The 11,502-nt window shown below is 43.7% G+C and overlaps 1 pseudogene; it reads left to right on the top strand.

Moving 5' to 3' along the window:
• Positions 1-3,223: 3,223 nt before the first annotated feature.
• On the top strand, positions 3,224-4,166 carry LOC114911681 (olfactory receptor 52D1-like; annotated as a pseudogene).
• Positions 4,167-11,502: the final 7,336 nt, after the last annotated feature.

Raw genomic sequence — 11,502 nt, 5'->3', positions numbered from 1 at the left:
GGGTGCCTTGCGACGGACTGGCGTCCCATCCTGGGTGTGTCGCCTCCCTCTCCGGCCTTACGCCCTGTGTTGCCAGGTAGGCTCCGGTTCCCCACGACCCCGTATGGGACAAGCGGTTCAGAAAGTGTGTGTGTGCGCGTGCCTTTATGTGTACGGATAATTAAAACTTCAAAAGTGCAATATAATGCAGACAATTTTAAAGTGAGAGCAAGTAGTAAAGATTTTCAGGTTTTTCCAAGCTCCCCTTACTCTTTTGAAGACGGCAACTGTCATGACCACACCCGCACTTCAACCAGTAGTACCTGGCTCTGATTAAGCACCTGGCACCTTCAATCAGAGCAATCAGCTACAAAAGACACTTCTCAGCCTCTTCCCAGTTGTGGAATCTCTTTGAGACTACTGTCCTTTCTGTGCTCATAGCACTCACCATGGTCCATGTCCTGTTCCCCTTCGTCCTCGACTCCCGTTCTTCGTTCCTTGGCTCCTGACCATTCACCTTGTTTCTCGACTTGATCCACGGATCTTCGCTTTCACCCTAATCACCAATCAACCGACCATTCACCTGTCCTTGATAATAAGAACAAGTCTCTCCACTTGGCCTTAAATGAACGATCCTGCAGTTGGGTCCTGCCTTCCCCATATCCTTTGCTCTGCAGGACAGTAACAACATCAAAATCACTGTTGTTAAAATCAGCATTAAATGTGTCTTGTGCCAAATGTCTCACATTATACAGCTATTTTTACATACACGACAACTTGTATTTGGCATTGCAAACAGAGGAGGCTGAACCCCAGTGCAGTGCCAAAATTCCACCAGCATGTTGATTTCGCAGTCCATGGCACAAACACCTTAGAGCTTGTTTACACAAACAGTCACGGTGCTTACAAGGCTTTTTGAACACACAGACTGGAAGATGTTCAGAAAGGGTAATACATACCATAATATCACGGACTTGAGGAATACACAGAATCAGTGACTGGCTACATCAGTAAGTGCAAAGATGATGTGACTTCCTTGAAGACAATCGTCACACGTGCAAACCAGAAACTGCGGGTGACTGTTGAGGTGCGCTTGCTGTTGAAAACCCGAGACGCTGCCGTCAGGTCCGGCGACAAGGCAGCCTACTGCAAGGCTAGGGCCAATCCGTCTCGGGCTGTCAAAGACGCGAAGCGCAACTACGCAGGAAGAATCTCCTGTCACTTCCTAAATTCCAAGGACACAAAGCGCATGTAGCAAGGCATTCAGGCCATGACAGACTACAAAGTTACATCACTTGTCTGTGATGGTGATGCCTCGCTCCCAGCCGTGTTGAGTGTTTTCTACACACGGTTTGAAGCTCAGAACAACATGCCAGCAGGTGAGACCACCCCAACTCCCACCAACCAGGTACTTTGTCTGTCTGCAGTAGACATCAGGAAGACTCTGTCCAGAGTTAACTCTCACGGAAAACTGCAGGTCCTGACAACATAACTGGCCAGGTACTCAGGGAATGTGCTGTTTAGCTTGCAGATGTCTTCACGGACATCTTCAACATTTCCCTGACCCAAGCAGTTGTCACTGTGTGGTTCAAGACGACCACCGTCATCCCTGTGCCGAAGAAATCATCTGTGTCCAGCCTGAATGATTAACAGCCGGTTGCACTCATACCTATCACCATGAAATGTTTTGAGCAGCTTGTCATGAAACACATAACGTGGGGTCTTCCCACCACACTGGACCCATTTCAGTATGCCTACCATCCCAACCGTTCAACGGAGGACGCCGTATCTGCTACTATCCACCTTTTTCTGACCTATCTGGACAAAAAGGACAACTATGTAAGGATGCTGTTCATAGACTTCAGTTCAGCATTCAACACAATCATCCAGTCCATCAGGATCGGCATCTCCACCTCCAGCACCGCCACACTGAACACCGGCACTCCCCAGGGCTGTGTACTCAGTCCACTGCTGTTTACCCTGCTGACTCATGACTGTGCTGTGCAGTAAAGTTCAAATCATATCATCAAGTTTGCTGATGACACTATAGTTGTGGGCCTCATAAGCAACAATGATGAGTCAGCATACAGAGAGGAGGTGAATCAGTTCGCAGAATGGTGTGGAGACAGCAATCTATCTCTTAATGTGGATCAGACTAAAGATGACTGTCAACTTAAGGAAGACCCCAGTAGACCTCTCACCACTGCACATCAACGGACCAACTGGGTAGAGAGTAAAAAGCTCCAAGTTTCTTAGAGTGCACATGACGGAGGACCTCTCCTGGACTCTCAACACCACCTGCCTAGCTAAGAAGGCCCAGCAATACCTCCACTTCCTACAAAAGATGAATAGAGCCAAACCCCCCCTCCGATCCTCACCACCTTCTACAGAGGAACAATAGAGAGCATGCTGACCAGCTGTCTCACTGTATGGTACGAGAACTGCACAGCTTCCGACTGCAAGATCCTAGAACGGATTGTGAGGATTTATGGCTTCTGCTTTGCAAAAGACTGCCAGAAACACAAATACACAGTCTTCATTCTCAATCAAGATGTTATCCAGGACATAGAGCTCCCAGGTCCAAGCCAGTCCTTCAGAGCTGAACTCTTGTTTACTCTTGTTTTTAACCAGAGAGCCAGCAGTCTACCAAGGGAATACAGAACAGCAGATTTAAGTAGCAGGAGGTCGGATGTTGTGGAGTACCGGGTACCTGAAAGTGAAGAAGGCTTTGGTTTTAAACTGTAGGACCTACAGCTTTCAACAGTGGAACCTGGAATATAAAACTCTTTTGCCATTTTTGAATATCTGTCTGTACGAAAAAGAAAATGCATAATGCTCTTTATGTGATTTATTTCTTTTGAATAAAATTTATAGAGATTGTGAGTTCATATATAAAATGAATCATGGGCTGCCTTTTCAAAATCATTAATATTATTATTCAGTAATTATTTCAAAACACAATTATAACTTAGATCAGTATAGTTTTTCACTTATTACAGTGTTTAATATGTATGTATCATGTATATCGATTTTTGGGTAGATGACAGTCAAAGCACTATAGAAAGTTCTGTTGTATATCTGTAGATAAAACATGAACGTACACAGCTGTCTGTGCTTTATGATTTAATTTTGAAATAATGCTTTTCTTCAATATATGAAAAAAAGTTACTGCTAGATACTAATTGAAACATTTACATTCTCGCTTTCTCTAGGTGTTTTTGAAAGTGCCACACTGTGCAGCAAGATGTCGGAATATGCAGCAAGAAATATCTCTCATACGGACTTCATACTAAGTGGCTTCTCGGGACCCAAAGAGTGGAAACAACTTCTCTTCATCCCATTTTTCCTCTTGTTTGTAATGTCAATCACTGCAAACTCCATGATTATATTTATAATCTTATCGCACAGGGCTCTGCATTCTCCAATGTACCTGCTGATTTGTGTGATGGCTTTTGTTGATTTGGTTATACCAATATTCTTTGTTCCAAATATGCTTCTTAATCTCTTGTTTAACTGGAACCATATTTCTCTGATGGGTTGCCTGGTTCAGATGTTCTGCATTCACTTTTTTCAATCAGTGCAGTCTACTGTTTTGCTGTGGATGGCCCTGGATCGTTTCTACGCCATCTGCACTCCACTCCATTACAATGAACACATGAGATTCTCTGCATTCCTGAAATTTGTAATTATACCGATGCTCAGAAATGCAGTTTTCATTTCAGCAATAGTTGGCCTAGCTCGATCTTTGTCATATTGCCAGTCCAATGAGATTAAGCACTGCTTCTGTGAACACATGGCATTGGTCACCCTTGCATGTGGTCCCATATATGTTAACAGTGTTGTAGGACTGTGCCGCTTTCTTCATCTTAGCAGCTGATGTCCTTTTTATTGTTGTTTCCTATGTGAGAATATTTGTCTCTCTGTTTAAATCAGGCAGATCTTGTCAAAAAGCATTCAGTACATGCATCACTCATATTATTGTCATGTTTGTGGGTTTAATTTTTGCCTTAACATCGTTTCTTTCCTACAGAATAAAAAATGACATGTCCTTCAATAGTCATATGGTGATCAGCACAATGTATTTGCTTGTGCCTGCCTGTTTAAATCCAATAATTTATGGTATCAGGACAAAAGAAATAAGACAGCAAGTAATAAAAGCAATGAAGTGTGGAAAAAAGTCCCCATAAGACTCAAGTAAGCCAGTTGAAATAAAAAATATTGAATTACAAACATGTATCTTAACTGTATTTTTTAAATATCTTTTCAAGATGCACATCTTTGGTTGCCTATTAAATACTGTTAACTTGAAATTTCCTCATGAGAGAAATAATCTTAAAAATGATTTAAATGTATTTCTTGCAGAAGTCAATAGATCAAAACAATAAAGCAAGCTGTGATACATCCTCAAAAAAATAGTTTTGCCATTTTTGTCATCTTTCTGGGAACTTTTAATTTTTTCAACAAAACAGAAAAAATAGAACACGTCCTTGTGCGTCACTGTTAGTGGTTACAACACCAGATCATTCTGTTGCACAAATCACACACACACACATTTTCAGAACCGCCTGTCCCATACGGGGTCACGGGGAACCGGAGCCTACCCGGCAACACAGGGCGTAAGGCCGGAGGGGGAAGGGGACACACCCAGGACGGGACGCCAGTGCTTCGCAAGGCACCCCAAGCGGGACTCGAACCCCAGACCCACTGGAGAGCAGCACCCGGTCCAACCCACTGCGCCACCGCGCCCCCTCTGTTGCACAAATGATTCAGCAAAATAGTAAGAATATTATATTGTAAAAAAACAATACAGGCAATCAATAATACATAGAGCAGTCAGCAAACTTAAGTCAACAGCTTTCATAAATTGAAGTTCATGAACTACGGGTAATTTTACACGGTGCTGTTTGGTCGAGGAGGCATGCTGTGCAGCAATGATCAGGTCTGTCAGCAGCATGTATGGAGATGAGCTGACCATCCTTTTTCCTCTGTCTGTTGTGGCTTAAGTTTGTAGCTCTTACACAAGGTGTCAAGACGAAGGCTGATGGAGTTATTTAATAGGCTTATTAATATGTACTAGTAGTTGAATGCAAAGGTTGCTGCTTTGAGGGTACTTAGCCAAAATTGCTCTAGTAAAATTTTGTTGTTGTATAAATGGGTAAATAGTTGTAGGCTGCTTTGGAGAAAAGTGTCACATAAATGAATAAATGTAAATGTAGTTATGTGGCATTTTAAGACGAGATACGGATTAACACACATCTCAGTTGTGCTCAGGCAGGACAATCCACATGCTGGATAGTTCCTTGGTGATGAAGGAAGCACGGTATCGGGCAAAGGAGCAATTTTTGGGTGCATTGCTTAGGAACACTTGCTCTTTCATTCATTCGTGCCAGACATATTCAAAAAAAGGAGGACAGGCAGATTGAATTGGAAGACAAGGTGCCACTATTATTCCCCACCTCTAACTCCAAATTACTTGCCATGTTTAAAGGATCCTTCGCAGTCACACAGTGAGTAAGGGATGTAGATTATGAGGTCAATAAGAATGACAGGGTAATAGTTGGATCATCTCACTTCGTTAAAAAAATCAGTATAGCTAATTCACACATTCCTTGCAATGCCTAACTTGGACAAAGTCGAACATGGAATACTGGCTTTCCTCTCAGCACAAGCATGATTTAGTGACATTCTGGAATAAGCAAAAAGAGAATTCTGGTGTGTTAAGTCTCGCATTTTATTTAGATTTCTAAAACACTTGCATCTGCACTGGACTATGCATCTTGTTTAATATGGTTAAATCTCAACGTCGCTGCAAAAATTGGCAGGTGGGAGAAGTCATGACCACGCATGTCTTATCCTCTACCTCCCCACCACAACCCCACATTATTGAAAGGTTACACGCTAAATCTCAGTGTCAATTTTTTTTCTCTGTCAAACACATTTCAGTTAAAGAAACCAAAGTGACATGCTGAAGAACTTCATGAAACCAACTTGTCTTTCTACTGTTTGGAGCATTACATTTCTGTCACAAACATCAGCATTGACACTGCAACAGACATTAACATCTTTTTAGGTATACTGTACATAATTTTCCTGATACTGTGAACCCCATTATTTGAGCCTGGACCAAGGAAATAAGGAATGTCGTTCTAAAAATGTTCAAGGTGAGGTCACATAAAATTAAAAATATAAATGTGTCAGTACACACACACATTTTCTGAACCGCTTATCCCATACGGGGTTGCGGGGAACCGGAGCCTACCCAGCAACACAGGGCGTAAGGCCGGAGGGGGAGGGGGACACACCCAGGACGGGACACCAGTCTGTCGCAGGCACCCCAAGCGGGGCTTGAACCCCAGACGCACTGGAGAGCGGGACCTGGTCCAACCCACTGCACCACTGCACCCCCCCCATGTGTCAGCAGTGAAAGTTTAATCTTGGGGCATCAGCAACTTTTCCGTATAAAAAGCTTCAAACTGATAACACACACACACACACACACACACACACACTGTCTGTCCCATACTGGGAGCCGGAGCCTACCCGGAAACACAGGGCGTAAGGCTAGAGGGGGAGAGGACACACCCAGGACGGGACACCAGTCTGTCGCAGGCACCCCAAGCGGGACTCAAACCCCAGACCCACTGGAGAGCACATCCCACTCCAACCCACTGCCCCACTGCACCACTGCACCAACACACCACTGCACCCCCTCTCAACTGATTACACAATGAATATAATGTTTCAGCACAGCTTACAATTCAGTAGAGCTGAGAATGAAATTAGTCAGATTTGACAGCATATTAAATGAATTCATTCTTTTAAATAGCTGGTCATTTGAAACATGCAGTATAAAGAAAAAACACGAATATAATAAAAAAAACATGAATTTTCAGGAGGAAAACATTTTCTAATGCTCAGTGTGCATTATTTTGTGGTCATATGTTAGAAACTGTGACAAAATTAGCAAGAGTAGAAAACTCACTTGCATTAAATCAAAGCCTTTACATTTGTACAAGTTTTATTTGGGTGGCACATCGAGTAGTGTTGCTGTCTCACAGGGCCTCGGTGGTGTGAGTGGACGTGGGGTTCGATCCCTGCTCAGTCTGTGTGGAGTTTGCATGTTCGCCCTGTCTGCGGTGGGTTTCCTCCCTATTGTCCAAAGACATGCTGTTCAGGTTCCCCATAGTGTGTGGGTAACACAGAGAGAGTATGTTCCACTGGTGTATGGAGAGTGACCCATTGTTAGTATTGTAGCTAGCATGTAAGTCACTTGGTGGTTGGACTGCTGATAACACTACATAGAGTTCATTGAAGTCACTTTGGAGAAAAGCATCTGCTAAATAAATGTAATGTATTACAATATGGCTTTGGCTTTAATTTCAGCTGTAGGCCTAAGTCTGAATAACACCTGTATTTTGCAAGGGTGAACCATCAGAAGAAACATCTCTTGTGAAAAGTCAAAAGTTTCAACTCAAGATTAATTTTCTTTCAAGCTAAAGTACCATCTTCTGGTGAAAGAGTCTGAAGAAAAAAGATATTTTTTATAACACAAACATATTTTAGCTAGTTTTAAGAAGTTGTTCAAAGTCCATCATGTAACTTTAAAATGGCAGTTTATTTTAATGTATCATATAACAACGAAGTCTGAAACCATTGCTCAACTTCCAAGCATGCAGGGCCTTTCTGAGAGCAAAACTGTCCGCTGTCGATAAATAGGATGATGGTCCTGTGTTTCTGTCTGAAGGCCCTCTTCTAGGGGACTACCAAGGTAATAAAAAGGGTAATCTTAGGGACTCAATGCACAGCACACAACAGGTACGTAATGAGGACCAGTGATAAACAAGGATGTGTCCTAATTACTTCTTGCACCACTGTTAACACAATTAGGCTGCAACTTTTAAATGACCAACAGAAGGAGAAACAACACTCATGGGCAATCTTGAGGGCAGAGAGCTACTTCCATCAAAATACTTGAGTATAATTTTTCAAAACCCTTATACATTAATCAGGGAACACTTGTTGAAGGAGAGTGCCAACTTGGGAAAAAGGAAACAACCCAGGAAATCAGGACAATACCACACAGAAACATAGATCAGGTTCTTCTTTCATGCAGCTCTAAGTGTGATCAGTGCTGAGTAACTTTATGGCTTTTAACAGTGTCAAGTTGTGTACAGACTAATACCAAAGAGATTTTACTGTGTAAAATTGCTGCCAATGGTTACAACAAGTGGCAAATTTCCAAAGATATAAATATTTCCCAGTCTACCGCTTTCAGCTGTATTTTCTTCACTTTTCCCTTCATTTTGCTCAATGTATTTTTGTTGTGTAACAAATGTCACCAGTGATTACAATGCTAGGTGGTTAATGTCAATAAAACAAAATAAAACATGAATGTAGTACCTGCTCCACACATGCCAATCAATAATGAAACAAAATCTCTGCGTGTTGCTAATATGACTCTCTCAACATTCAGCATTAAACAAAACCGGAGACAATGCCTTATTTTCACCTACTTTATACTTGTTGTAATCATAATGTATCTCAAAGTCCAAATAGGTATTACAATGAGCCTTTCAAAGTATACTTGTAGCTGCAAAAAAAATTTACAGAACTTAACCAGATCTTTAAATTAATTCATCTATCTGATGCTTTTCTCCAAAGTATAAGCTGGTGGGAGGCAGCACACGGGCAGAGATGGAGTTGTATTGATGGAAAGCTCTTCAAATCCCCCTGCCTCAGACTAATTAATGACAATCAGCTGCAGCCACTTGAGTGAACTTCATGATGGACATTGAAGCAGCTGGTCTGAAAACTGTTGGAGAGGACTGCTTGGGGAATGTTTTTTGGGCGCTTTTTCTTTTTTTTTTTTTTTTTTTGCAGCTTCACATGAAAGGGCTCTTTTGGTTTAACTAAATCTGTTGTAACTTTTAGACACATGGGGGCAGTTGATAATGTAGTGGAAAATGCTGCTGTCTTTGGCTATAAAGGTTGCAAATTCAAATCCTGTGTACGGGTGTAGTATAGCTGAGCAAGGTACTTACCCTCCATTGCTCTTGTAAACATTACCCAACTGTATAAGTGGGTAAATAAGTTTAAGTAGCTTAACATTGTAACTTGCTTTGAGGTAAAGTGTGAGAGCGTAATAAAAGGAGAGGGTATTACAGCAATTAATTGCACCCAGCAGCATAGATGGATTATCTTAAACATGACTGGATTTAAACTTATTTTACATTGTAAGTAATTTATCTAGCAGTGTAAATCACCTTGGTGAATAAGGTGTGTGGACTGAAAACACAACATAGAGTTCATTGGAAGTCACTTTGGAAAAAAACATCTGCTAAATAAAAAGTGCAAATCTAGTGTCATAACGGGGGTCTGGAAAAAGCAACGGACACAGCTGCAGGCTCATTCATTTATCAAATGGACTAGGCACAAGAATGGTCCAGAGTTGTTCGGGGTCGATCGATCGGCAGATTGTTATGGCGAATAAAGGAGGCTGAACCCAAGTGCACAATCATTTATTCAGTACCAAAGGATTAGATGTGATCTCATGGTCAGGGACAGATCAAGGACAGATATATGGCTGGTCAATCGGTGAACTGAGCAGAGATGAGGATCTGAAGTCATGGTTGAGGGACAAGGCGGGTGGTCGTTACCAAAAAGACATGGAACGGAACTGGGGAATGATGATAAACAGGAGTTGGAAAAGGTGAGGTAGGTTAGAAAGGACAGTGGGAACAGTTGTCTCAAATAATATGCTGCACCTGGGAAGTGGTAGAATGGGGGTTTTTGTAGACTAGTGCTCCAGTTGAAGTCAGGTGCTTAATTGAAGCCTATCCTGTGGATGCATGGGTCAGAGAATTGTGTGTATATTTCGCCCAAGGTAAGCATCATATCCACTGTTGTGGCTTCTCTGTACAATAACTATGAAGTAACCGGCTGATGTCCTGTTGGAGCTAATCTACTTGTCCATTCACCTGGGGATGATACCCCGATGTTCGGCTCACATTCACTCCCAACTTCCGCCAGAAGGCTTTCCACAGCCGGGAGCTGAATTGAGGTCCTCGGTCATTCACGATGTCCTCTGGTAAGCCGAAGAGGCGAAACACGTGGAGGAAGAGGAGCTCGGCTGTTTCCAAGGCTGTAGGGAGCTTGGGGAGAGGTACCAGATGGCAGGCCTTGGAGAGCCTATCGATGATGGTCAGTATAGTGGTCTTACCTTCGGAACTGGGGAGATATTCGAGGAAGTCCAGGGTGATGTGGGACCACGGGTGATTAGGCACCGGCAGGGGGCTCCAGGAGTCCCCCGGGCTTCTGAGTCGACGGTTTGACTTGGGTGAGATCCTGCAAGCCTGAATGAAGTCTTGCACATCCTCTGGTAGGGATGGTCACCAAAAGTGTTTCTGCAGGAGAGTCTGGGTTTTGCTGAACCCTGGGTGCCCAGCCGCAGGATGATTGAGGGCCCACTGCAGAATGGTGAGGCGCACGCTGGTGGGAACATATTGTTTTCCGGCGGGCTTACCCAGCAGTACGGGTTCGGCTGCCTGGGCTTGGGCGAGGTCTTTGTGGAAGTCCCATTGCACAAGTGCTACGATGCAGGTCCTAGGTAGGATGAACTCTGGGGTTCATTTGGTTGACTCTTGCTCATGCATTCGTGACAGGGCATCCGTCTTGGTGTCTTACTGCCGGGCCTGTAGGTCACAATGAAATTAAAACGAGTCAAGAAGAGGGCCCACCTGGCTTGTTGGGGGTTCAAATGTCGGGCAGTTTGTAAATATTCCAAGTTCTTGTGGTTAGTGAAGACGACAAAGGGGTGTCTGGCCCCCTTAACCCAGTGCCTCCACTCTTCCAGGCAAGTTGACCGCCAGAAGCTCCCGGTTTCCGATGTCGTAGTTATGCTAGGCCTGGGACAATTTTTGGGAAAGAAGGCACAGGGGAAACAACTTGGCTGGGGCCCCGTGGCGTTGAGAGAGCATGGCTCCTACTCCCGTTTTGGAGGCATCGACCTCTGTGACAAACTGCACCTCTGGATTTGGGTGATAGAGGATGGGGGCTGATGTAAATCAGTGTTTTCAGGGTGTTGAAGGCTCGTTAAGCCTTCTCTGTCCAGGGGAGCCAAACCTTCTTGCTGGCGGCCAATGCAGTTAAAGGGGTGGCAACAGTACTGAAGCCTCTTATAAAGCGGCGGTTAAAAGTTGGCAAATCCCAGGAACCGTTGTAGAGCCTTCACGGTCAGAGGATGAGGCCACTGGAGGACGGTTTCTTACCTTGCCTGAGTCTATGGCAAGTCTGTCCGCTGCTGAGCACGAATCCCAGGAACGAGACTTGTGTCTGATGGAACTGGCACTTTTCCTCTTTAACGAAGAGGCGATGTTGAAGCAACCGACATAGGACTTGCCGCACGTGTGACACATGCTGTTCCATGGATTGGGAATAGATCAGAATATCATCTTGGCTAGACCAGAACACCATGATTCACCAGGTCTCTTAGGAGATGGTTAACAAAGGCCTGAACCACACTGG

The sequence above is a fragment of the Scleropages formosus genome, chromosome 10 (genome assembly GCF_900964775.1).
Source record: "Scleropages formosus chromosome 10, fSclFor1.1, whole genome shotgun sequence".
Lineage (NCBI taxonomy): Eukaryota > Metazoa > Chordata > Actinopteri > Osteoglossiformes > Osteoglossidae > Scleropages > Scleropages formosus.
The sequence above is the reverse complement of the archived record's forward strand: the minus strand, read 5'-3'. Positions and strand labels throughout refer to the sequence as shown.